Source organism: Prunus mume, linkage group LG7 (genome assembly GCF_029339155.1).
Source record: "Prunus mume cultivar Tortuosa linkage group LG7, ASM2933915v1, whole genome shotgun sequence".
NCBI lineage: Eukaryota > Viridiplantae > Streptophyta > Magnoliopsida > Rosales > Rosaceae > Prunus > Prunus mume.
The window spans coordinates 15,678,116-15,703,950 of record NC_142704.1 but is presented as its reverse complement, the minus strand read 5'-3'; the positions used below and the strand labels follow the sequence as shown (position 1 = coordinate 15,703,950).

Genomic DNA, 25,835 nt, shown 5'->3' with positions numbered 1-25,835 from the left:
GGACAACATATGTTCTAAATCAAAGTCCTACATTGGTTGTAAAGAATCAAACACCTGAAGAAGCTTGGAGTGGAAACACACCCTCAGTTGAGCATTTTAGAGTTTTTGGATGCGTGGCACATGTGCATATTTCTGATGTGAAAAGGACAAAGCTTGATGCAAAAAGCTTCACTTGTGTGTTGTTGGGAGTAAGTGAAGAGTCCAAGGCATATAGACTCTATGATCCAGTTGCAAAGAAGGTTGTAATTAGCAGGGATGTAGTATTTGAGGAAGACAAGTCTTGGGATTGGGATAGAAGTTATGAAGAACATATAATGGTTGATCTGGAATGGGATGATGAAGGAGAGAATGAGGCAGTGAATGCATAAAATGATGGAGCAGTGAGTGGGGAAGAAGAAGGAGTCACTGCAGAACTAGTTGGTAGCCCTCAAACTGGCGAGAATGGAAGAGAATCATCCAATTCTGATGAAAGAAGAGATAGAAGGCCCCCGGGGTGGATGAGAGATTACGTAAGTGGGGAAGGGATTTCGGAAGAAGAAGATACAAATGTTAATTTGGCTCTATTTACTTCAGTAGATCCAGTGCATTTTGAGGAGGCAGTAAAACATGACAAATGGAGGATAGCTATGGACACAGAGATAAAGGCTATAGAGAGAAACAACACATGGGAACTAACTGATCTCCCTGCAGGTGCAAGGAGGATTGGGGTGAAATGGGTCTATAAGACCAAACTCAAGGAGAATGGAGAAGTGGACAAGTTCAAGGCTCGTTTGGTGGCCAAGGGGTATGTGCAACAACAAGGGATAGACTACACATGTAACACCCCGACTCCAAATTTATTGCATATTGTAATTTATTTAAGTGGAATTGAGAATTTACCCGTGGGATAGGGGTATTTTAGTCATTAACCATTCGGTTTTACTTGTTGGGATGCGGATCGACAAAGCTACCAATGACCAGTATTGGATACTCAAGAACTCGTGGGGTGAAAAGTGGGGTGAAGGAGGGTTCATGAAATTGTTGAAAAATGACAGCACTCCCGGTGGTCACTGTGGCATTGCAATGCAGGCTAGCTATCCTCAACTCTTGGAGTATATATGACGATTAAAGGAAGGGAAAATTATGAAAGTTTGTTGGTTTGGAGTAGTTTCGTGTCATTTTAGTTACTTGAAACAGAATAGAATCTAGTCAAGGAAGTGTGTCTGGTCTGATATGCGAGTTCATTTGGTGTTATTTTATGTAGTCTTTGCCTCATGCGTTCGACTTTAATTGGTATCATCCTAAGTAAAAATCGTCTTCCATTCGATAAATAGGTCTGTTTACACCATAATCAACCGAGCATATCCAACCTCAAAACAACTAGCACCAAGGCAGACACGCCTTCTCCCTTGACGAAGGAAGACACTCTTCCGAGGTGCCAAGCACCTGCCGAAACTCCCGACTGCCGAAGCTCACAAACTGTTAAACCTAATTTCCATGACACGTGTCACCACCGCAACGACTTGCACAAAGTCCCACACTAGAAATCTACACCAACCTCTCACTTTCACTTCCCTATAAAAAGGGCACAATACCCTAGTAAAAAGGGTAACTACTTTTCTGCCTTTTACTGTTACTTCGCAAAAGATACCCTTCTTAGTGACTTAGCATCGGAGAGCATTCGGCCGGCACCACACCGTGTCCGAAGCTTAACGATCGCTTTCCTATTTTTGTCTTCTGCAGGTTAGCCTTTATTGAAGGTCCAGGCCCTTTCCTTGCTGAAGGCAAACCTCATTTTCATCAAAGATAATTTCCACTAAATAATGAACTTCCTAAAATTTTGACTTCACGCTTTCCTATTTATTCATGTTCTTAGTGAGATTGCACCTCTTCTTTCATATTTTGGAAATTCTCTAATAACTATCCCCATTTTATTGTAATTGAGATACAAGCTGTCATGGAGATTAGGAAACCACAAAACTCTACTAAAAACAAAGATGAAAAAAGGTATAGGCCAACCCTAAGAATGGAAAAGTAACGACCTTGCCTTAACATGTGGGACAATATATGTCAAAATTGATGACTATATTACCACCATATGATCCTATTGCCAAATCAATAACCCTTTGCTTAGTGGGCATGCCTCGTATTATATATTTAAGTTTTTTATTTTTATTTTTAAAATGAACTCAGACTTCATGAAAGAAAAAACAAATAAAAACCCACTCAGAAGCTATCAAATATATACCTAATTAATACCATACAAAAGAGAACTTCTAGCCCCTTCATTTTTCTCCTTCGTCTAGCCGCCAGTAGCTTTCACCTTTGCAGGATTATGTATGTTATCTTTGCAGGAGAGTTTTTCTTTGGTTGAAGAAGGAGCATTAAATGTTTATAAGGTCATGGTGTTGACTGTTGGGTTTTCGCCAGAGGAGAAGGTTGGGGTGGGGATAGGCTAATTGAAGAATTTTTTTATTGTTTTTATAGAATTTTTTTATTGTAATAGCAAATATGGAAATACAATTAAAGGGTATTTTAGGAATAATGGTGAGTGGAAAGATAGGTTTGTGTTTATTCAAATTTATAGGGTGGGTGAGAAGATAAGATGGGTGGGGAAATAGAATGAGGGGGTGGAAATAACAGCACTCAACTTTAAATAAACCAATGAGACGAATATGGAAGTGCAAAGCATCTCCAAGTGAAGCGGCAAATGAGTAGGCAAACCTCATTTGCCTTTGACACATCAGTATTTTCATGCTCCAAGGGAAAATGCAAATAGGTAGGCAAAATATACATGTTCTCCCAAACAAGGCAATATTGCCTACTTTAAAATGAAGAAATATATTGGGCCCCATTTACTTTTTATAATAAAATATCATCGCCACTCTCTCACATACTTTCTATAAAATATAATAGTAAATATAAAAGATAAATGGAAGAAAGAGTCTACTTTCTGAAAAAATAAATAATAGCAGACAAAAATATTACAAACTCGCCGGAGAACAAAGAGAACAATAATCATGTCTAGATATAGTCCAATACTAAGAAAATACTTTTTTAAGAAAACAGATTCATGAAAGAAATTCCAACGAGGCATATACATCTTAAAAGTATTCATGTTTATTATGAATATTGCTGACCCACAAAAGAATACAATGAAATCTCTAATATAAGAGGAGGTGGCAATATTTAGTGTACAAGGAAACAAGTCCTCCAATCTAGGAAACCTACTAGGAGAGTAAATCCTAATTACAACAGTATTGATATTATACAAACTTATTTCCTAACACCCCCAAGGTTTAGGAAGGAATATCTTGCAACATCTCATGAACCCTCAGTTTGGCATTGCTGTGTTGTGAAAATAATCGCTGTTAGATTTGCTGTGGGAGAAATCAGCTGTGAGAGAAAGCAGTTTGGCGTTTGGTAAAATTTTTGTTAAAAGTGTTGTTGGTATTGATTTTACGCATAATCAAAAATGATTGCTGCATAATCATTAAACCCAAATCTTCAAATTGATTCCTGCATAATCAGAAAATGAAAGCACCTCATTAGATGTTTTCCCTTATAGCTTTCTCTCACATCAATTTTTAACAATAAGTGATTTTCTCATAGTTTAACAAACGGGTTGGGCTTCTCAAATTTTTTTTAAAATCACTTATCACCCAAAATAAGCAATGTCAAACTGGCACTAAAAATATGAAATGTCATGCTAGGTTATCTCATAAAGATAATTGAATAATCTATCCCAAAAAAGAAGAGGATTTCCCCCAAAATGACAATTAAAAAACGTATAATTTGGATAAGGTCCATCCAAATGACAATTAAAAAACGTTTCAGTTTCTAAAAGTAGTTGGTCTACAAATAAATAGGCCCTTAATAATCTAGTTTACTTCTCCATGTATATATATACGCTTTTTTCTTTTCTTAATTGATTCAAGTTGGGAAGGATAGGATAGATACACTTTTTATGCTTTGATTTCTACTCTAGATCTACACACTCGATCATCGGACAATACAACCATCACACATTATCATGTAGGCTTTTAATCAAAGCTGCTTTTCCACAGTTGAGCTGCTATTATATTCTTTTGTTTTTTGTTTTGGTTGGAGGAATTGTTATTTTGTTCAAAATGATCATTTTCTTTTCATTAATTTTTTAGGGTCTGAAATTGCTCAAGGCATCATTGGAGTCTAACGCAGTTCTCACCAATGTCTTCCTTGGGAAGAAAGAGGAGTAAACATGTCAACTTTGCGCCTGATCAATTCTGGAAATGGAATTTTGGAGCTTGTTTGACTGTTGTGCGTCTGAGTTCGCACTAGGGATTCATAAAGAGTGTCTTACACTGTTATTTTGGAGGTTTTTTTGTGTGGTAATCAGTCAGTTAAATTGATGAAATCGACTTCAGCATGCTCCTTCAGAGGAAGTTTCTTCTGTTAAGGTAGCTGAACTGACTTTTGCTAGAACTTCTGAGCTTGTGTGACTCCAAGATGTTTTTGAGACTCATGTCATGTACTTTTGCTGTTGAATGAATCGTTTTTTTCATTTTTGCTATACTATAGCCGCCGGGCCAAAAAAAAAGGCCCATTTTAATACAATGTTTAAGGCAATTTTACAAAACCCAACCCGTTAGTTATATTAAAAATTAGGTCAGATATCTTCTTCTTCCCAGCGTCGCCTTCTCCTTCCTCTCTGTCTCGATCTCTCTCTCTCTCCGTCATTCTTCCTAACAAGCAGCGGATCCTGCACGCTTCAACCGCCCTTCGTCCACACCTCAACGGCAAAACGCCAGCCCAGACCCGCCTAGAGCCGCCTAGGGCCGCCTAGAGACGCCTAGGTCGCTCCCAGGCGCCGCCTAACTCCCTGGCGCCTACCCCTTATGATTATGGTGAAATTGCAGCGGTGTCCTCCTGCCTAGAGCCTAGGCGCCGCCTAGGCCGATTTTTCGAACCTATTTAAGATTACAGTTTTTGTGTGGAAATAAGTACATATGTATTCACTCATCTGTAGATTATAGTCCCTATGTATAGGTAATGACAGATTTGTATATGTAGAGTTGCTTTGTGGTCGACTGATGATGCAGAGTCCAAGGTGACCCTCCACTTTCTCGATCCGTTCACCATTGATATTTTTGAATAATTTTGAATTTAGGATACTTTTTGTGTGATGGTCTGTCCTTAATATCCCCTCAATGGCTATCACCAACAGCGCTAGCGTGAGTTTGAGGCTTCTAATTGACACAAAAAGCCACAAAGTTCTGTTTGCTGAAGCAAGCAAGGAAGTTGTTGATTTCCTTTTCAGTTTTCTGTCTTTGCATGTTTTAACTGTTACTAGGCTCCTCTCAACTGATGGTATGGTTGGTTGCTTAGGCAACCTTTACCGGAGTGTCGAAAGTCTTAGTGTCAACTCATACTTGCCACTCAATCTTAAGGACACCCAGCTCAAACCCAAAACAACAATTTCTGCGGCCAATATCCATCAATTGCCATTGCCGACCAACAATGACTAGAATCTTTCTAAATTGTTCTACATTTGTGTGAGGTGCAGTAACCGTATTTCGGAGAGCTATGTAATCCCTTGTCCACAGTGCAGATCATGTAACATTTCCACCCCGGTGTCTTATGTTTCTCCATCTGCTCCTGCTGGAGCAACCTCCAGCAATATTAAGGCAGTCTATGTCAAGGGTGGTGTTATTTACATGATAATGGATAATTTGGATGTGAAGCCAATGACCACCGAATCAAGTGTTGCAGTGCTTCAAAAGTTCAATGTGAAAGGAATTGATGCATTTCAAGTTAATAGTACCAATGTCTTCCTTGGCTATACTCCTTTTTTTATTTTTCCCTAAATGAATAGTACAGCCGACCGGCTATACTCCATGTTTTTTTTCCCTATATTAATAGTATAGCCGGGCGGCTGTGCGTTTTAAATATATCATATTCAAACAGTACAGACACGCGGCTATACGTGGTTCATTGATCACTACAACAGCCTTATTGATGAATTAGGCGAGAATGGGATCACACCCTATGTGACCTTATTGCACTTTGACCTACCACAAGGTTTGGAAGACAAGTACTTAGGCCCTTTGAACCATTCTTTTGTTGATGATTTCAAGGCTTACACTGAAATCTGTTTTAGAACATTCGGAGATAGGGTCAAATATTGGATCACAATCAACGAGCAGTTGATCATTGCCAAATTTGGATATGGCTTTGGAATTGCTGGGCCGGGAAGGTGTTCTATTTCAGCAGGGTTTCCATGCATAGCTCCGGCAATTCAGCCACTGAACCTTACATTGTGAGCCATAACCTTCTCCTAGCCCATGCCACTGTTGTTGAGCTTTACAGAGAGAAGTTTCAAGAGAAACAAGGTGGACAAATTGGAATTAGTCTTGAAGGACGGTATGTTAAGCCCTACTCAGAATCCGCAGAAGACAGAGCTTCTGCAACCGCAACGATCATTTAGCTTCAATGCTGACCGAAAACAAAAATGGAGATCCTATTGGTTCTCAGGCTGAAGGAAACTCGATCCTCTACATTATTTATCCACAAGGTGTGAAGAAACTGTTGGAGTTCATGAATAAAAATTATCGGAATCCGATAATCTACATTACTGAAAATGGAATTACTGAGCCAAAGGATAATAAACTTGGACTTGATGCTGCACTGAAGGATCCACGTAGAATTGAAAATAATCTGAGACATTTGTTCTGGATGAACGCCAATGAAGAATGGAGTGAACTTGAAAGGATATTTCCACTGGGCTCTGCTGACTATGAATCGGTTGATGGATATACCTTAAGATTCGGGCTTGACTACATCGATTACAAAAACAATCTCACGCGCATTCCCAAAGAGTCTGCTAAGTGGCTCCCTAAATTCGTCAAAGGGTGAGAGAAGAGAATAGAGATCAAGCTCTAGATGAATGTTGATGAAGACCAAGTTCCAATGTTGAGTTTCATTGGCACTATGCCCTGTACTATGATACACAATGTTGAGTTTCACTGCAATAAAGACAACGTACGTTTGAGTGCTTTACAAAAACAATATTGGCATACAATTATTATATAAGGAATATATAACCGTATAGTTCCTTTGTCTTCCTCATCACTAGTTCAATATGGCAGCAACCTCCAACGTTTGTGTGAGCTTGAAGCTCCTAATAGACAGAAAGAGCCACAAAATTTTGTTTGCTGAAGTGAGCAAAGAAGTTGTTGATTTTTTGTTCTCTTTGCTGTCTTCGCATGTTGGCACCGCCATTAGGCTACTCCCTGAGGACGGCATGGTTGGTTGCTTAGGCAAGCTCTACGAGAGCCTTGAAAATCTTAGCTACACATACTTGCAACCAAATCTCAAAAAGGAATCCAGTGAAGCTCGATGGTTTTTTGTTTGATGGTCAAAATAAACTACGGAAGAAGCCAAATGGAAGCTAAAAAAAAATTGCAGATAAAATCTTAATTAAAGCAACACAAGGAGTTCAAAAAGGCAAAGCCTAGTTTCAAAGAAATGAATGACAAATAATAATTGTTTTCCCGTGATTTTCATCATCAACGTCAACCATTAATTCAAAAAAATAAAGGGAGATTCACTATTATACCAATATATGGGCCCAAATTATAAAAATACCCTATATGAATCATGTTCATCCTTCTTGGTCCAAGTGAATCATGATCATCCTTCAGTTCCGATCAATAAGGGTTTAATCTCCATTGATCACGTGATTCTTCAGCTTCGAACTTTGGTCTGTTAAATTCCTGGTGTTTAATTTCCATAAATTGTGCACACGTTATTATGCTATCTCCACTCCAGTAAATTATGTTGCTTTGACGCAAGCACCTAGTAGCACTGTTGAAACGGCAACTTCCAGCGAGGAATATGATCATGGACAATTTGGAAGTGAACTATGTCTACCATTTCTGAATTCATTTATATATATATATCATCTATATAGTTCCCTATTTTAATTAATAATTTTCTATTAATAATTTCAGACCAAAAAATTTCCTATTAATAATCAATTAACCAATTACGCTAGTTAGGCAATGTAGTGTGTCAATCGCTTTCTCAAATTTGATATCATCCTATACATTAGAATAGTTTACAATATCGTTTTGTCAAGAAGAAAAAAAAAAAAACCAATTAATCGATTAGTCGACTCTATTTTGAAATATTAGGCTATGTTGATGCTTCAGTTAAAGTATAACCTTAGATTCTTGCCTCTGGGAAATTAATACTTACTACTCGAGCTCCATCAGGTACTATTTACATCACAACACTCCAAAACGGGGGTTCTAGTAGAACGGAACAAAAGATGTCAAGCCAAGAGCATTTCATTCCTATATAATATAAAAATGGTGGATGTAAGAATCCACAGCGGATCATTATAGGCTATCACTAATTTTGTATATTTTTTGTCCTTTCGTTTTCTTAGGGTTTGAAGCCGCTAAAGGCATCCTTGGAGTCCAACACTGTTCTTACCGATGTGTTCTTGCGTAAAAGGAAGGCATAACAGTTTCTACTCTGTCCCTGATCCATTGGAAATGGAATCGAAGTTTTGGATGCACGCCTAATTCAAATTAAATTATTGAATAATTCAAATTAAATGAAAGGTCACGTACATAATGACAAGTTGTAACGTTTAAAAGATAATGGCAAGTTATAATTAATATGGATTAACTTGAATCTCCATCTGTACGCCTATAAATTACAGGTCTTCCTCCTAAGCCTCAAACATTGCATCAATATGGCAACCTCCAACACCACAACCGTGAGCTTGAAGCTTCTGATCTTTTTTTTTTTTTTTGGTCTGAAATTCATGTTGTATTCCAAAGGATCCCAAAACAGTGAATAGAAATACAGATAGAAGGCAAAAGCCACAAAGAGCCAGCATAACACATGAAACAAACTACCAAAAGCAAGGTTAGACATAGTTAGATTCCACCGGAACCTAGAACAAACAGTCCCTACATAGCAAACTAACTACTAATAGGAATTAAAACTAAATTGCAGATGCAACAAGAGGTGGACAAGGCAAACCATCAGATGTTAACACCCCAACGAGAGACAATGGTGGTCTGTCGACCCAACTTTGCAGTTCCATAGCTCATACCTATCGACGCCGCTGCATGAGCCGCACGATTTGCACTCCTAGGTACCCATGACCAAATCACCTCTTCGAAGCTCGAAACCACATCATGGATTTCGTCAATAAGAGGGAGGATAGCCCAGGAGTTGTTATCATGATTTCCAGAGATGCCATCTAATAACACCTTGCAATCTGTCTCCAAGATGACTTTCATATTACCCCTGTTTTTAGCAAGATGTAAAGCACAAAGAGCTGCTGCCGCTTCTGCACTAAGAGATGAAACACATGAAAGTGGGGAGGCAAGACCACCATACCAATCCCCAGAGGAATTACGAGACACAATGCCAATGCTGCCCTTCATTGTGCCAGGAAGCCAAGAGCCATCCAAGTTGAATTTTACATAGCTTGGGCTTGGATTAGACCACCGGGTTCCTTGGACTTGATGGACAGGAGAAAGGTTCCCTCTAGCATCAACCTTGGAGATAACCGCTAAATATTCAGAGCAAGCATCTCTAGCATGGGTGATCACAAGCCTCGGATCAGGGCTAACCCCATTAAAAACGAATTTGCACCTTGCCTTCCAGATTTCCCAACACAGGAAACTGAGAAAAGATAATAAAAAATTGACATCCGTTCTTGAGGTGCCAGGTATCGAAATAATGCCTTCAATCCATCTATCAAAAGTCGAGATCCTCCGGGGGTCAACTTTGTAGGAGAGGTCTGAGCCAAACCACACAAGTTGAGTCCACGGGCAAAGAAAAAGAATGTGCTCCACCGATTCTTCAAAACCTTCGCATATTGGGCAGATAGGATCCGTTGCAATTTTTCTTTTAAAAAGAGCAAGTCTGGTTGAGATGGATCCAGATAGAGCTCTCCAAAGAAACAGTTTTATTTTTGGGAGAGTCTCCATCTTCCATATGGTCTTCCAAACCCCTTCCGAGACAAAGTGTGAGGAGTGATTATGGCTTGCAATGTCGGTATTTTGTCTAGCATGAAAACGGTGGTACCCCGACTTGACAGTATACGAGCCACTTGAGTTCCATGGCCAAACAAGGCGATCCGGTCTGGAAGAGTGACCAATGGGGATGCATCTGATGCTCTGAAGAATGTCATTGTTTATGAAGGTGGAGATACTATCCAGCTTCCATGTGTGGTTTTGTTTGTCCATTAGTTCTTGGACCAATTGGGGGGCTTGAGGAGGAATTGGCTGCAAAGTTTTCACAGGTCCCGACTCACAGAAGGGATCCAGACATCGTTCCATATATTCGTGTTTGCGCCACTAAAAATTTGGAAGCGTGCTTCTTTCATCATTGCCTTTCTTCCCTCAAGAAGGCTGACCCAGGCCCATGAAGGGCGAGAACCCTTAGTTGCATTAAGGAAGTCAGTTGTAGGGAAATAACGCGCTTTCAAGATCTTAACCCAAGCAGCTTCAGGGTTCAAAATAATTCTCCAACTTTGCATAGCAAGAAGAGCTAAATTGAAGTTGGACAAGTCACGAAATCCCAAACCTCCCACTTTCTTGGCCAAGCATAATTTTTTCCAGGATTTCCAATGAATTCCAGTGCTCTCCTCATTATTGCCCCACCAAAATGAAGCCAAGTCACTGTTGATTTGATTACATGTTCCTTCCGGGAAACGAAAACAAGTCATAGGAAAAGTGGCACAGCAGTTGCTACGCCTTTAGAAGAACTTCTTTCCCAGCATGAGAAAGGGAGTTGAGTTTCCAGCCATCAATTTTCTTCCGGATCCTCTCTTTGATGTAGCCTAGAGCTGCATTCTTGGATCTTCCCCATATTGTTGGAAGGCCCAAATAGATTCCAGGGTTGTCAACTCCATTAATATTCAAAAGAGTACAAATATCATGTCTAGTATTTGCTGGAGTGTTGGGAGAGAAAAAAAGGCTGGATTTTTGAGAATTGATGCACTGACCAGAGGCTAAGCAATACTTGTCCAGCTTCTCTTTTAGCTTCATACAGTTTTAAGCTTCAGCTTTCACAAAGAACAAAGCGTCGTCGGCGAAAAACATATGGGAAATCATTGGGCATCTACGTGCGATAAGAATGCCTTTGATCTCTCCATTATGAACAGCACTAGACAAGTTTCTCGAGAGGGCTTCACTCACAAGCAAGAATAGGTAGGGAGAAAGCGGATCCCCTTGCCTTAGGCCACGAGTCGGTTTGAAGAATTTACCCGGTTGGCCATTGATAATAACTGCAAAGGAAACCGTAGAAATGCAGTTCATGATGAGGTTGATCCAAACTCTAGCAAAGCCCATTTTCAACATTACAGCCTCTAGAAAATCCCACTCAATCCGATCATAAGCCTTGTTCATGTCGATCTTTAAACCCGCCTCATGTACACCCCCTGAATTCTTTAATTTCAAATAATGAAATGTCTCATGTGCCATGAGAATATTGTCTTGGATTTGCCTCTCTGGCACAAAGGCATTCTGGTTTTCAGAAATGATGTCTGGGAGAATCGATTTCAGTCTGTTTGCAATGACTTTAGCCAAAATCTTGTAAGAGTTGTTGCATACGCCAATTGGCCTAAACTGATTAGTGCTCACTGGCGCTTGGACTTTAGGAATCAGAGCAATGAACGTCTTATTAAGGGCTTCCAAATGGCATCGACCAAATTGAAGATCACTAGTGGTTCCACAGACAATGGGTTTGACAATATCCCAGAAGAATTTGTAGAACATTCCTGGGAAGCCGTCAGGGCCAAGTGCCTTGTCAGCTCCAAGTTGGTGAGTAGCTAATTTAATCTCCTCTTCCGTGAAAGGGGCAAGAAGTGTGGCATTCATCTCTGTGGTGATGGTGGAGTCCACTTTACTGAGAATTTCAGACCAATCTCTAGGCCCAGAAGTAGTGAATAAGTCACGAAAGAAATGAAAGAATTCATTCTTGACTGCTTTCTCACCAACAAGCCACTCCCCCCTAGCATTTTGAATCTTAACTACACGATTTCTTTGTCTCCTTTGAATGGTTGAAATGTGAAAAAATTTTGAGTTGGCATCGCCAGATTTGAGCCACGATATTCTTGAGCGTTGCTTCCAATATTGCTCTTCCTAGTTCCAGAGTTTGTCAAGCTCAATTTTGATACTTCTTTGCTGGGGGACACAGACATCCTGAATGTTCTCGTTTTGGAGCTGCTCAAGTTCCAAGGTCAGCTCCCTTATTCGAAGTTTTGCAGTTAGGAAAGTGGACTTTGTTCCATTTAATTAAGCGAGTCTTGCAAAGCTGCAAGTTGCGAGTCCATTTCACATCGTTCTTGGCACAGCCTCCATCAGACCAACAATCCTTGATGATATTGCCACATTCCTCCTCATGTAGCCATCTCGCTTCAAAACGGAATATGCTGCCTTTGCTGCGACAGTGGTTATCACAAGAAGGATAGGACAGTGATCGATCCTATCTTAGCGCAATGGGTGACACAAGTGCCTTGCCACTCTTCAAGCCATTCAGCGTTGGCTAGAGCACGATCAAGTCTCTCTCTCAGGATTACATTGTCTCCCATGAGTCTCTCCCACGTGAAACCTTGACCTTTAAACCCCAAATCCATCAAATTACAAGAGTTCAAAAATTCAATTAAGAATCTTCTCGGGAAGTATTCCAACCATTTCCTCCTTCTTTTTCATGTTGCCAAGAAATTTCGTTCAAATCACCCATAACCATCCAGGGAATGTGATCTTTACGCCCCCAAGCATTCAAAGTCTCCCAAAACTCCACTTTCTCGCTGTTGTATGGCGTACCGTACACCCACGTGCATATTCCATAAAAAGAATCAGAAGGCACCTTTACCACTGCATCAATCCAATTCTTTGTTACATCTAAGAATTAAATTTCCACCGTTGATTTCCACCAAATGCAGAGACCACCTGCTCTTCCAATAGGATCAACATCAATCCCTTATGATAGCCACACTGTCTCCTCGTGTTCTTTATACTGTGGCTGTTCTGTTTTGTTTCCATAAGAAAAACCACAGAGGGATTTTTTGAATGAAAGAGCTCCTTCAAATAAAGAATTGTCAAGGGATTCCCAAACCTTGACAATTCCAGAGAGCTCAGATCATGATCCCCTTGTGGCTGTTCTAAGCCACCACCACCGCTTGGGGTTTTGAGAAAACCCCAAATCAGTTGTGGGTTGTCTCCCTTCTGCCAACTCAAGCTCCTTCGAGGGGCTAATAGTAACATCACACAAATTCCCCAAATCAGTCACAGGATTGCTACTTTTTTTCTCTGGTTTCCTTTTTTCTTGGCCGAGTCCCTTCATACCCTTAGGTCTACCTCTAACCCCTCTACCTCCTCTGTTTGAAAGGCGCAGTGAGCAGCTGGGAAGAGGGCTATGAGAAGTTTTGGCTCTTTTAGCAGGTTGGGCTTCCTCCAAAGGTATGGGAATTTCCACCCAGTTTCAATTTTCCTTTTCCTTTTTTTTTCCCAGGGTCAATTGCATTGGATGAGGCAATAGAAGGCTCAGAAGTGGCAGTCTCAACAAACGTTGGCCCAACATTAAGAGGTGTGGCATCTGTTGAAGGCCCATCTAAGAATCTGTTCTCTAAAAGGTTTGAAGCATTTTCAAAGGCCCAAGGAGGGACCCTATCCGGGTCGCACAAATTTTTTTTTAGAGACAACCCATTCACAGCTATGGTCAGGGTCCCATTTTGAAACTGGGTCCCAAAGCTGTCAGGATCCCAGCGATTAGCATAGTCTGCCGGTCGGGACTGTGATCAGGCTCCTCTGTAAGGACGCCATGGTTGGTAGCTTGGGCAAACTTTATGAGAGTGTTGAAAATATTAGCTACACACACTTGCAACCCAATCTAAAAAAGGACACATTGCTGAAACCAAAGGCAGCAGTTGCTGGTTCCAGTATCCTTTTTTTGCTAACCAACGAGGTTGACTCGAATGCAAAACAGTTCTACATTTGTACAAACTGCGTTTGCCGTATTTCCGATGTGTCTGGAACCGTTTGCCAAAATTGCAGTTATGCCATGTCCACCCAGGTGGCTTATGTTTGCCCACAAGCTTCTTCTACTGTGGTGGCAACATCCGGTGAGGGAGGGTTTGTCAAGGGCGTGTAAAGATATCAAAGGTCCTAATTCTGCCACATGTCAAAAGATTGAAGAAGAGAGTTGTTGAAATATTGTTAAGACTGTTAGGCAGTTCTATTAAAGAAGTTAGAGAGGTTAAGAGGTTAGAAACGTGTACACAAAGCTTTGACAAAGCTAGTATAAAAACTGTCACTGTACTGTGTTGAAACATCAATGAATGAATACATCAATTCTTCTCCTAAGATTCTCTGCTTCTCTCTGTTAAAATTCTGCTCAATATTGCAATTCTGACAGGGCGTAGTGACATACTTGATCATGGATAACTTGGAGGTGAAGCCAATGTCCACCATTTCAAGTATTGCCATGTTGAACCAGTTCAATGTGAAGGAGGTTGGTGCTCTTGAGGAGAAGGTGGTTGATCTTGGCGTGGATGAGGTCTGAATTATTCCTCCCACATTACCCACGTTTCTATATACATGTTCTGTTTTGTCAATCTTACTTTACCATACAATCGGGCAACTTAGGTTCACTAGCATGTCATAATGTTTTTTTCTTCACTTCTATCTGCATAAATCATTTCCTGTTTAGATTTAATCTCTAATTTATATGTCGATTAATATTAATATAAAGTTTTTAGTACTTTGCCTACCTGAACACAACATGGACTACCTAACATAAATCTTATAATTTGACATATATTGTATGTTCTGTTTTTTCTCTTGGTAGGGTTTGAAGTTGCTGAAGGCATCATTGGAGACTAGTACAGTCCTTACTAATGCGTTCCTGGGTAATAAGATGGCCTAAATATTTGTGCTTCGTGAAATGAGATTCGTATTTTATGATGCCAATTTGGAGGTTTCCTTATTTTGGATTTATGTAATGACTATTTCGGATTTCAATATTTTCTCATTTCCCTTTGTTGAATGAAGAAATTGTTTGCTTAATTTGATTGGTTAGCCTTCACCCCCAAGGTTCGAGAATGAATATCCTACAACATCTCGTGAAACCATGAATAAAAATATGAAATGTCATGCTAGGTTATCTCATAAAGATAATTGAATAATCTATCGCAAAAAAGAAGATTTCCCCCAAAATGACAATTAAAAAATGTATAATTTAGATAAGGTCCATCTAAATGAGAAATGAAAATTAGAAAACGTTTCAGTTTCTCAAAGTAGTGGGTCTACAAATAAATAGGTCCTTAATACTTCTCCATATATATATGGTTGCGTCGCACATGTCCTCCATCTCACTCACTCTACCTCAATGGCCCCCTCTAAATCCAAACCCAAAACCAAATCAATCTCTACTTCTCCAGTTAGTTTGAAGCTCCTCATAAAAAAAAGCATAAAAGTTCTCTTAAGCCTGGCAAGGATTTTGTTGACTTTCTCTTCACCCTGTCTCTACCCGTCGGCACTGTGATTAGGCTCCTCTCTAAGAAACGCATGGTCAGTTGTTTAGGCAAACTCTACGGCAGCTTAGAAAACCTAAACGACATACTTGCAACCCAACCTCAACAAGGATGTCCTTCTAAAACCTAAGAAGCTGCCAATGCCAATTGGCGGCCCCCATCAACTTCTTCCTACGTTGACTGACGGTGAATCAAATGGTAAAAGGTTGTACACGTGTCAGTCATGTCAATCGTCAAGCTACTCCTACTCTGGCGAGGTATGCTATGTGGCCGACAACCCTAAGGCCATTTGTCCAAAGTGCCATAACTTCGTTTCCAAACACTTGACTTACGTTGCTTGGCAGGCAGTTGCAGCCGGCAGCAAGGGAGGTGGGTTTGTGAGAGAGGCTGTGACCTACATGATAACAGATGATTTGGAAGTGAAGCCTATGTCTGTCATTTCAAGTATCGCTCTGCTTAAAAACTTCGATGTTAGGGATGTTCGTTCACTTGAAGAGATTGTGGTTCCTCTCAATAAGGATAAGGTTTGTGTTTATTAATTTTTTCTAACGTGACAAATTACCATTCTATATATTAAAATATTGCACTTGATATTCTATAAGAATTTATGATGAAGAGCATTTTTTTTTAATTTCCTTGTTAGGGTTTGAAATTGTTGAAAGGTATCGTTGCAGTCAAATGCAGTTCTGACGAATGTGTTCCTTTAAGAAGCATTTCAAGTTGACATTTTAAAGCTTCTTTTGGAATGTTTGTTTTTGAATATGGATGACTTATCCTTTGTTTTACAATATTAATTGGCTGAATGAATTGGATTGGGTACATATTGGACGTCAAACTAATACAAAGAGATCAGATTCTTCTGCTTTCTTCTTCTCTCTTGAAAAAGCAATGATGTCTTTTCACTTAAAAAAGCAATGATGTCATCAATTGGGAACGGCAATTCTCGAGCAACATCAAATTAATTGATCTTCATAATTGCATATCTATACCAACTACCGAGAGTTGAAATTACCACACCACCACCACCACCACACACATGGCTTTTTTTTCACAATATCCATGGCATTTGCCCTCTTTTTGATAACCCATATTAAAAGAGTACAGCCGGGGTTATACTCCATTTTTTTATTTCTTTTCCTGAAATTAATAGTATAGCCGGGCGGCGATAATCCCTTTTTAAAAAACTTTATTCCAATGAATAGTATAGCCAGGCGGCTATACTGTTCAAATATTCTATATAAAAATAGTATGGCCGGGCCTTTATACTCCGGTTTTTTTTTTCTTCAAATTAACAGTATACCCGACCGGCTATACTTTACAAATATTAAAATTAGGTCAGATACCTTCTTCTTCCCAGCATTGCTTCTCCTTCCTCTCTCTGTCTCGATCTCTCTCTCTCTCTCTCCCCGTCTTTCTTCCTAACAAGCAGCGGATCATGCGCACTTCAACCGCCCTTCGTCCACACCTCAACGGCAAAACGCCCGCCTAGAGCCGCCTAGGCCTCCTAGCGCTGCCTTGGCCAGCCTAGAGCCGCCTAGCTCCCGCACCTTCATTGTTGGTGGTACAGATATTCTATTCGTACACTCAGCATCGGACTTATGTTAGATGAATTAATTCAGCTGCTTTGGAAGTTACCGTTCTCAAAGCGAGCTTTGAGAGCCTATCACCTACCTGATGAAGAGCAAAGGCAGATTCAAACGATCACTGCTTAGCTCATTCAGTTGGTTCACTATAGTGCAAACCTTCCTGAACCATTAAGGCAGGAATGAAGTGGTAATTCCATCTTAGAACTTTCTCTCGATGCCAATTATCCAACTGAAGGCCATGAGGCAGCAACAGAGGCGTGTTGCCACTTTTGGACTCGTGTACTTCAACGTTTTGCAAGTGCGAAGACTCAGGAAGCTTCAGAGTTGAAAGTAATGATGGAGAATCTTGTTACTGTTCTGCTGACAACGTTGAATTTACCTGAATATCCCGCTTCAGCTCCTATTCTGCAGGTAAAATATATGTGTGACTTGTGTAGACTGTAATATCTTTAATTGTATTAAAATGTCACCATTTTGAAGTCGATTTATTTGCAGGTTACTTGCGTCTCGTTACTCCAGAATGCCGGGCTGAAATCTAAAGACATAGGTGCTCGTACCAGGGCGATTGACCTTCTTGGCACAATTGCTGCGAGGTTGAAGCGTGATTCTGCCCTTGGCAGTAAGGACAAATTTTGGATACTACAGGAGTTGGTTAGTGTGGATGGGGATGATCAGACTGATCCAAAAAATGCATGCTCAGTTTGTTTAGATGGTAGGGTTGAAAAAAATTTATTTGTATGCCAAGGTTGTCACAAAATGTTTCACGCTGATTGCATGGGAGTAAGAAAATATGAAGTTCAGAATCGAAGTTGGCACTGTCAGATATGCCTCTGCAGGAAGCAACTTCTTGTTTTACAATCTTACTGTAGGTCACAATGCAAAGATGATGGGACAAAAGATCGTAATCGTTCAGGAAGAAACACTGAAGTTGCTTTTTCAATTACAAAACTTGCGGTTCATCCCTTCTTAACTTTGTGGTTCCATTGTTTCCGTTGTAAAGCTATGCATGTTGTACAGGTTTCATCTCTTGTTGTGGTACAAGGATGATCCAAAATCACAGCAGAAGTTCATGTACTATCTTGCTAGACTGAAATCAAAAGAAGTAGTGCTGGATTCTGGGACCGTTTTTTCATTATTGACAAGGGATTCAGTCAAGAAGATTACTTTAGCATTGGGACAAAAAAAACTCTTTTCCCAGAGGGTTTGATAAGATTCCTCATTTGCTTCTGGTTAGTAAGCAAAAAATATATATTTATGGACTTCTAATCCTTGAAATTGAAATTGAGAATTCATTTTATGGCTATGTTGGCAGAATTTAATGTCTTAATATCTTAATATGATGAGCAGGTCAGTATAATTGTAGAAGCTGATCCGCAGGTGCTAGGATACAAACGAGTTGACAGGACCCGCCCCAGAATTTTCCCTGAAACCGGGGTGGACCCCGTCTTGGTGCCGACATCACACTAATGCCGGGCCCACTAATTAAAAATCCAAGACATCCTACCAAAATTTTGGCAGAGTCTCCCCTGTAAAATGCTCAAACCCAACAATATTCAACCTGCATAATTTACATAATAGATATATTCCAACTGCCAGCATGCTTTTAACATACAACAATCCAACATAAAATGGCCTCCGGCCTCAAGTAACAACCTAACATGGGCGATAACAGAGCATCTACAGAATTTGTTTACAACAAACAGTGGAGTAGAAAGAATTTACACAGACCCTAACAACTGATGAAAAGTTTGGAGCTCGCTCAGACGCCTAAAAGCAACTACTGGGGGGCGCAAAACAGAAATATGTGAGTGGACAAAAATAAAGTTTGCACTTTAAATCAACATAATAACCCCACCATGTAAAAATAATGCTCTAGCATGCAGTTTCACAATTCAGAAACCAAAACTCAAAACACAATATCCCAAAGTCCAATACATCTCCACATCTCAAATCCACAACTCGTTTCCCAATGATATGCAACTCTCATCAACCCGTAAACACTCATATATAAATATATAAATATATATAACTAGGACTATAATATAATATATACTTCTCTCCATACTAATGTACCGGGGAAACAATCCAACCGGGGGATTGTTAATCGTACGCAGGATTTCGAACACTAACCCGCGTCTAGGGATGAGTAGTCCAACCGGGGGACGGAACTCCATAGCTCACACGCCGGCACTGCCAACGACACGTGTAGCTCACAAATCTCATAACAAGTCCTACGCGCACAGATAGTATCATCACCCCACCGGCACTGCAACGACGTGTGTGATGATACTAAAGTAATATACATACTCTTCCCATACGCCGGCACTGCCAACGACACGTATGGAAAGTGTCTCACACACCGGCACTGCCAACGACATGTGTGAGACCCGCAATCTCATGGCCTTCCCACCCCACCGGCACTGCCAACGACGTGTGTGGGAAGCCTAGTAACTAGGGAATGGTACTCACCTAACATACTCATACATCTCACAACCATCCCTCAAACTCATATCTTTCCACAATCTCACCACAACAACCTCTCATACTCTATACATAGACAATATAGATAGTCATCCCAAAATCCATATCAACATATTCATCATACTCAAATATATATATTCATACTCAAAATATATTGCCAATACGTATAAGAATATTCAAATCCATCAACCCAATAATTATTAAATAAAAATCACCATTTAAAATATATGCACAAGTCTTTTATCAATAAAACCATGCATATGCTTAAAACAAAGTCCACTCACAAATAATCCCAAGTTGCCCGGCCCCGAGAGGGTCTTGCCTGCTGCGAATGGTCAACCGAAGTATCTATTTCGAGATACGAACCCTTGATTAATATAACGTACTTCAAAACGGAAATTCACAAAAGGAAATACTTAAATCCCCAAGTTCCCGGTGCGTGCACGCCCAAAGGAATATTCTAAGGTCAGTTACAGGTTTATGAATCGCTTCCCAATCGTACGGTTATCGCGATTCCCCAAACTTCAAATTATTGAATCGGAACATCCGGGGCTCCGATTCACAATCCGCGAATTCCTATAGGTTTATAAGAGTACCTAAATCAACATACTTCAGTTTGGAAACGATCCAACGGTTAGAACTTATCGAACCCGGATAACGCACAATATGCGAAATCCGTTCGATAGTCAAACGACATCCAAATTGAGATCCGCAAAATCCTACGCACTCATGACAACCTAAGGATCTCATCAAGATGAAGAGAAACTTCACCAGCCTTGCCCACGCGCCGCCACACGAGCCGGCAGCACGTGGGTGTGTAGAGAAATTTCCGACGACGGAAAATCTCCAAATCACGAACCACCCTTCCAATCCTAGATACTACTCGACGAATGGAGCATCTTTTTCAACTACGGCCAAGTCCAATTCGGACGGCAAGTGGCCGGAATTTCACATTGAAAACCGGCCAAAATTTAGGTTTCAAAATCAACTTCCAAACTTCAAAATCGATCCAAACCTACCCCAAAATCAGCTAGAGCACGTAAAAAGGAGAAGAAACCTCACCTAGTTCACCTGAATTGGACGGCGGAGACGGCGGTGCGGTGGCACGAAAACCTCCGGTTCAAACCATCGATATCGTGGCGGATTTCGAGCTCGGGATAACAGTGGGTTGTGATCGGGACTTCGAGACAAGTCAAACGGGACCGGTGCCGCCCTTCGCTGAGAGAATCAAGAGAGAGAAAGAGAGAGTCGGGGAGAGAGAAACGGAAGAGAGAGAGAGAGTGTACGCGAGAGAGAGAGAGAGAGAGAGAGAGAGAGAGAGAGAGAGTGAGGTAAAAATGAAAAATCTGATTTTTACTAAACCCTTCAAAATATTTACGGTTCTGCCACCGAACGTATTTTGATCACCAAAACTTCGTTAAATCTCCGATTCAAGCCTACCGCCTGTCTACGGTTTCGTCTCAGTACCACCTACGCAACCAAATCACTCGTGGTCCCAAAATCTTCCCGGATAAGAAATTGACCAAAATTACCCTTAACCCAAGAGTAAATTAATATTTTCTCTTAATTAAATTAAAATAGGAAATAACTGGAGTCGGGGTGTTACACGCGTTCAATCGGCTGTTGAAGGAAGGTTTTGTGATTCCGCAATTTCTGTCAGAGAAGCAAGACTGGAACTTGTAGGGAGGCATATTGCTTCTCATCCTGATGTTGGTTTGTAGGTGTGCTCAATTCATCTCTAAACCTACTAAGTTCTTTGTAGATTCTCTATTAATGCATTTTGCTTCATCTTCTCCACATTTTCTTTTAGTATTTTGAGTAGGTTGCTGAAAGAATCAAAGATACTGGAGTAAGTGTTCGAAAAAGATCTATCAAAATCATACGAGATGTGTGCGTTTCAAATGCAAACTTCTCCGAATTTACAAAAGCTTGCATTGCTATGAAGCAATGAATGTGTTGGATTAAGGATTGATGACATGTAAAATATAAGTATAAAAATTTGTTTGTCCTTGGCTAGATCGCAGTTTTTATTCTTTTCCTCTTCCACAGGATATTGTTTGCAAGACATTTTATGAGTTCTGGTTTGAGGAACCTACTGGTTCACAAACTCAGTTCTTTGGAGATGGTAGCTCTGTTCCATTGGAGGTGGCTAAAAAAACTGAACAGATTGTTGAGATGTTGAGGAGGATGCCAAGTCATCAACTTCTTGTGACTGTCATTAAAAGCAACTTAGCCCTTGATTTTTTCCCCAATCGTTAAAGCTATTGGGATAAACCCTGTCTCACTTGCATCAGACGCAAGCGCTGTGAGTTAATGTGCAAGTGCTTACTGGAAAGGATATTGCGGTATTTTGCCCCATATTCTTGACTTGCCAAAACAATTTGGTTGATATTTAAATCAATGTTCAGAAATTCTTATTTGTCGGTAGAGGAAATGAATATCCAAGAAGGAGAGAGGCGGATGTTTCCATATATGCTGGCTTTGCACGCATTCTCGTGTTGTGGATCAACACGTGCACCGACCCTTCCCGGTTTGTCTTCACCTTATCTAAAGAGTCAGTTTAATCGCATCTCATTATATCAATTCGTAGTATAGCGGTGCTAGGAATTTTTCTAATTACAAATAGTATAGCCGACACGTGGGCACCTAATCGCTAGGGAACCCTGCCTTTTTTAAAAATAGTATGGCGGACGGCTATACTCGGTTTTTAAATTTTTTAAAATAGTATAGCCGGGCGGCGATACTTATTTTGACACGTGGCGCCAACTTGCTGGACGGGTCTTTTGATTTTAAAAAGAAATAGTATAGGCGACCGCTATACCCGCTTGTATTCGTGTTCCTTTAGAAATAGTATAGCTGCTCGGCTATACCGCTTTTGACACGTGGGCAACTAAGCGCTATGCTGCTTTTTTGTCTTCATAAATAGTATCGCATTGCATGGCTATATGCGATTTTTTTCTTTTTTCAAAGAAATTGTATAGCCGGTCGGCATTACTAGGTCTTTTTTGTTTTTTCATGAGTAAAGCTATTGTTTCTTTTTATTAATTAAATAATCTCTTAGCCTTATTTAATTACTTTAATTAATAATTATGTTTTAATTATCATTTCTTTAGTAAATAATTAGTATTGCTATGTTTTAATTAACTTCATAAATTATAAATAGTAATTTTTTTAAATAAAATATTTAAATACTAATTATTCACTAAGAAAATCTATATATATAAAGCAAAAGACAGAGAATGGTGAAACATTAAAAATACCAAAAAATGCCCCTGGTTAATTCAAACATTAAGAATTGAAATTATTAATTAAATGAGGATAATATGGTAAATTCATATTTTATTCATATTAAAAAAAATTAAAAATAAAATCAAGTAATAGGTCTTATTTTTATGAAACATAACTACCCATGTTATCTTTTTTTAATTCTAAAAATAAAATGGGCGGGTCTTTATACATATATATATATATATATAAATATAGTCGTATAGCCATTCGGCTATACTATTTTTCAATTTTAAAACGGTATAGCCGTGTACTCGTTTTCCTTTAAAAAAATTCTGTTCACTTTTGACACGTGGCACCTAGGGCCTGTGAGCCTTTTAAGATATACATAGTATAGCCGAACGGCTATACGCTTTTTTATTTTTTGTTTTTTAAAAATTTAAAATTTGTTTCTTTACTTTTGTTTTTTGGCCTACTTCTTTAATTTAATATACGTAATCGAGTAATATCTTAGCCTTTTTTAATCACATTGCTTGGTAATTATATTTTAATTATTGTTTAATATATCAAGATTGAAGAAAAAGAACACAAAGTAATTAATATCTACTTATTAAGTCTTTTGTGAAATCATTTGGGTGTCTTAATTCAATTTCTCTATAGCCCAAGAGGCCTATCCATTTCAATTATGCCATTACTCGAGTATCTATCGTCCCTTTTAGATTTTTTACTTTTCCAAAGTTACTACCCGTATAAAGATTTCAGCACTTTCACATTTAATAATGTATTATACACGTATTTCTCATGTTTAATATGCATATTTTTGCAAAAATTTCAGTAAGACACACAAACTTCTCGTATTATACATGTATTACTGAATAAAAATGATACATACTTTTTTTAAAAAGAAAATGTATAGCCGCATGGTCAGTACTGCTTTCCCTCTGCAGCCGTTTGGTTGTACGTCTTTTGCATTAAAAATAGTATAGCCGGCCGGCTTTACCTCTTTGACACGTGGGCTTAGGTCAAAGGCGGGGCTTTTTATATTATATAGACGTATAGCCATCCGGCTATACTATTCTTTGAATTTTAAAAAAGGTATCGCCGGGCGGCTGTACTTGTTTTCAGTTTTAAAAAAATAATATTCTGTTCTCTTTTGACACGTGGCACCTAGGGCCTGGGAGCGTCTTTTTTATGATATACATAGTATAGCCGCGCGGCTATAATCTTTTTTATTGTTTATTTTTTGAAAATATGAAATTTGTTTCTTTACTTTTTTTTTTTGGCCTACTTCCTTAATTTACTATACGTAATCAAGTAATATCTTAGCGTTTTTTAATCACTGTGCCTAGTAATTATATTTTAATTATTATTTAATATATAAAGATTGAAGAAAAAGAACACAAAGTAATTAATTTCTATTTGTTAAGTCTTTTGTGAAATTGTTTGGGTGTCTTAATTCAATTTCTCCATAGCCCAAGAGGCCTATCCATTTCAATTATGCCATTACTTGAGTATCTATCGTCCCTTTTTGATTTTTTACTTTTCTAAAATTACTACCCGTATAATCACTTTGCTTAGTAATTATATTTTAATTATTATTTAATATATAAAGATTGAAGAAAAAGAAGACAAAGTAATTAATTTCTATTTATTATGTCTTTTGTGAAATCGTTTTGGGTGTCTTAATTCAATTTCTCCATAGCCAAAGAGGCCTATCCATTTCAATTATGCCATTACTTGAGTATCTATGGTCCCTTTTTAATTTTTTACTTTTTCAAAGTTACTACCCGTATAAAGATTTCTGCACTTTCACATTTAATAATGTACTATACACGTATTTCTCATGTTTAATACACGTATTTTTTGCAAAAATTTCAGTAAGACGCACAAACTTCACATATTATAAATGTATTACTGAATAAAAATGATATATACTTTTTTTAAAAGAAAAGCGGTATAGCCATGCGGCTGTATTCTGTTTTACCTAACTGTTTTCAAAAAATAGTACAGCCTTCGGCTATACTCTCTTTGCATTAAAACATAGTATAGCCGGCCTGCTGTACCTCTTTGACACGTGGTCTTAGGCCATGGGCAGGTCTTATATATATATATATATATATATATATAAGTATAGCCAACCGGCTATACTATTTTTTGAATTTTAAAAAAGGTAAAGACGTGCGGCAGTACTCGTTTTCCGTTTTAAAAAAATAATAATATTCTGTTCTCTTTTGACACGTGGCACCTAGGGCCTGGGAGAGTCTTTTTTTTAAGATATTCATAGTATAGCCGAACGGCTATACTCTTTTTTATTTTTTATTTTAAAAAAATATATAATTTGTTTCTTTACTTTTGTTTTTTGGCCTACTTCTTTAATTTACTATACGTAATCCAGTAATATCTTAGCGTTTTTTAATCACTTTGCTTAGTAATTATATTTTAATTACTATTTAATGCAAAAAGATTGAATTAAAAGAACACAAAGTAATTAATTTCTATTTATTAAGTCTTTTGTGAAATCGTTTGGGTGTCTGAATTCAATTTCTCCATAGCCCAAGAGCCCAATCCATTTCAATTATGCCATTACTCGAGTATCTATCGTCCGTTTTTGATTTTTTACTTTTCTAAAGTTACTACCCGTGTAAAGATTTTACCACTTTCACATTCAATAATGTACTATACACGTATTTCTTATGTTTAATAAATGTAATTTTTTGTAAAAATATCAGTAAGACATACAAACTTCGCGTATTATACATGTATTACTGAATAAAAATGATATATGCTTAAAGAAAAAAAAAATGGTATAGCCGCACGGCTGTACTCTATTTTCAAAAAATAGTACTGCTCGCTATACTACTTTGCATTTAAAAATAGTATAGCCGGCCGGCTGTACCGCTTTGACACGTGGTCTTAGGCCATGGGCGGGTCTTTATATATATATTTATATAGAAGTATAGCCAACCGGCTATACTATTTTTTGAATTTTAAAAAAGGTAAAGACGTGCGGCAGTACTCGT

At 38.8% G+C, this 25,835-nt stretch overlaps 4 pseudogenes; all 4 read left to right on the top strand.

Moving 5' to 3' along the window:
• Positions 1–4,604: 4,604 nt before the first annotated feature.
• On the top strand, positions 4,605–6,445 carry LOC148915580 (uncharacterized; annotated as a pseudogene).
• Positions 6,446–6,450: 5 nt separating this feature from the next.
• LOC103337003 (beta-glucosidase 10 pseudogene) lies at positions 6,451–6,873 on the top strand (annotated as a pseudogene).
• A 226-nt stretch (positions 6,874–7,099) lies between these two features.
• Positions 7,100–14,916, top strand: LOC148915579 (uncharacterized; annotated as a pseudogene).
• A 462-nt stretch (positions 14,917–15,378) lies between these two features.
• On the top strand, positions 15,379–16,230 carry LOC148915578 (uncharacterized; annotated as a pseudogene).
• Positions 16,231–25,835: the final 9,605 nt, after the last annotated feature.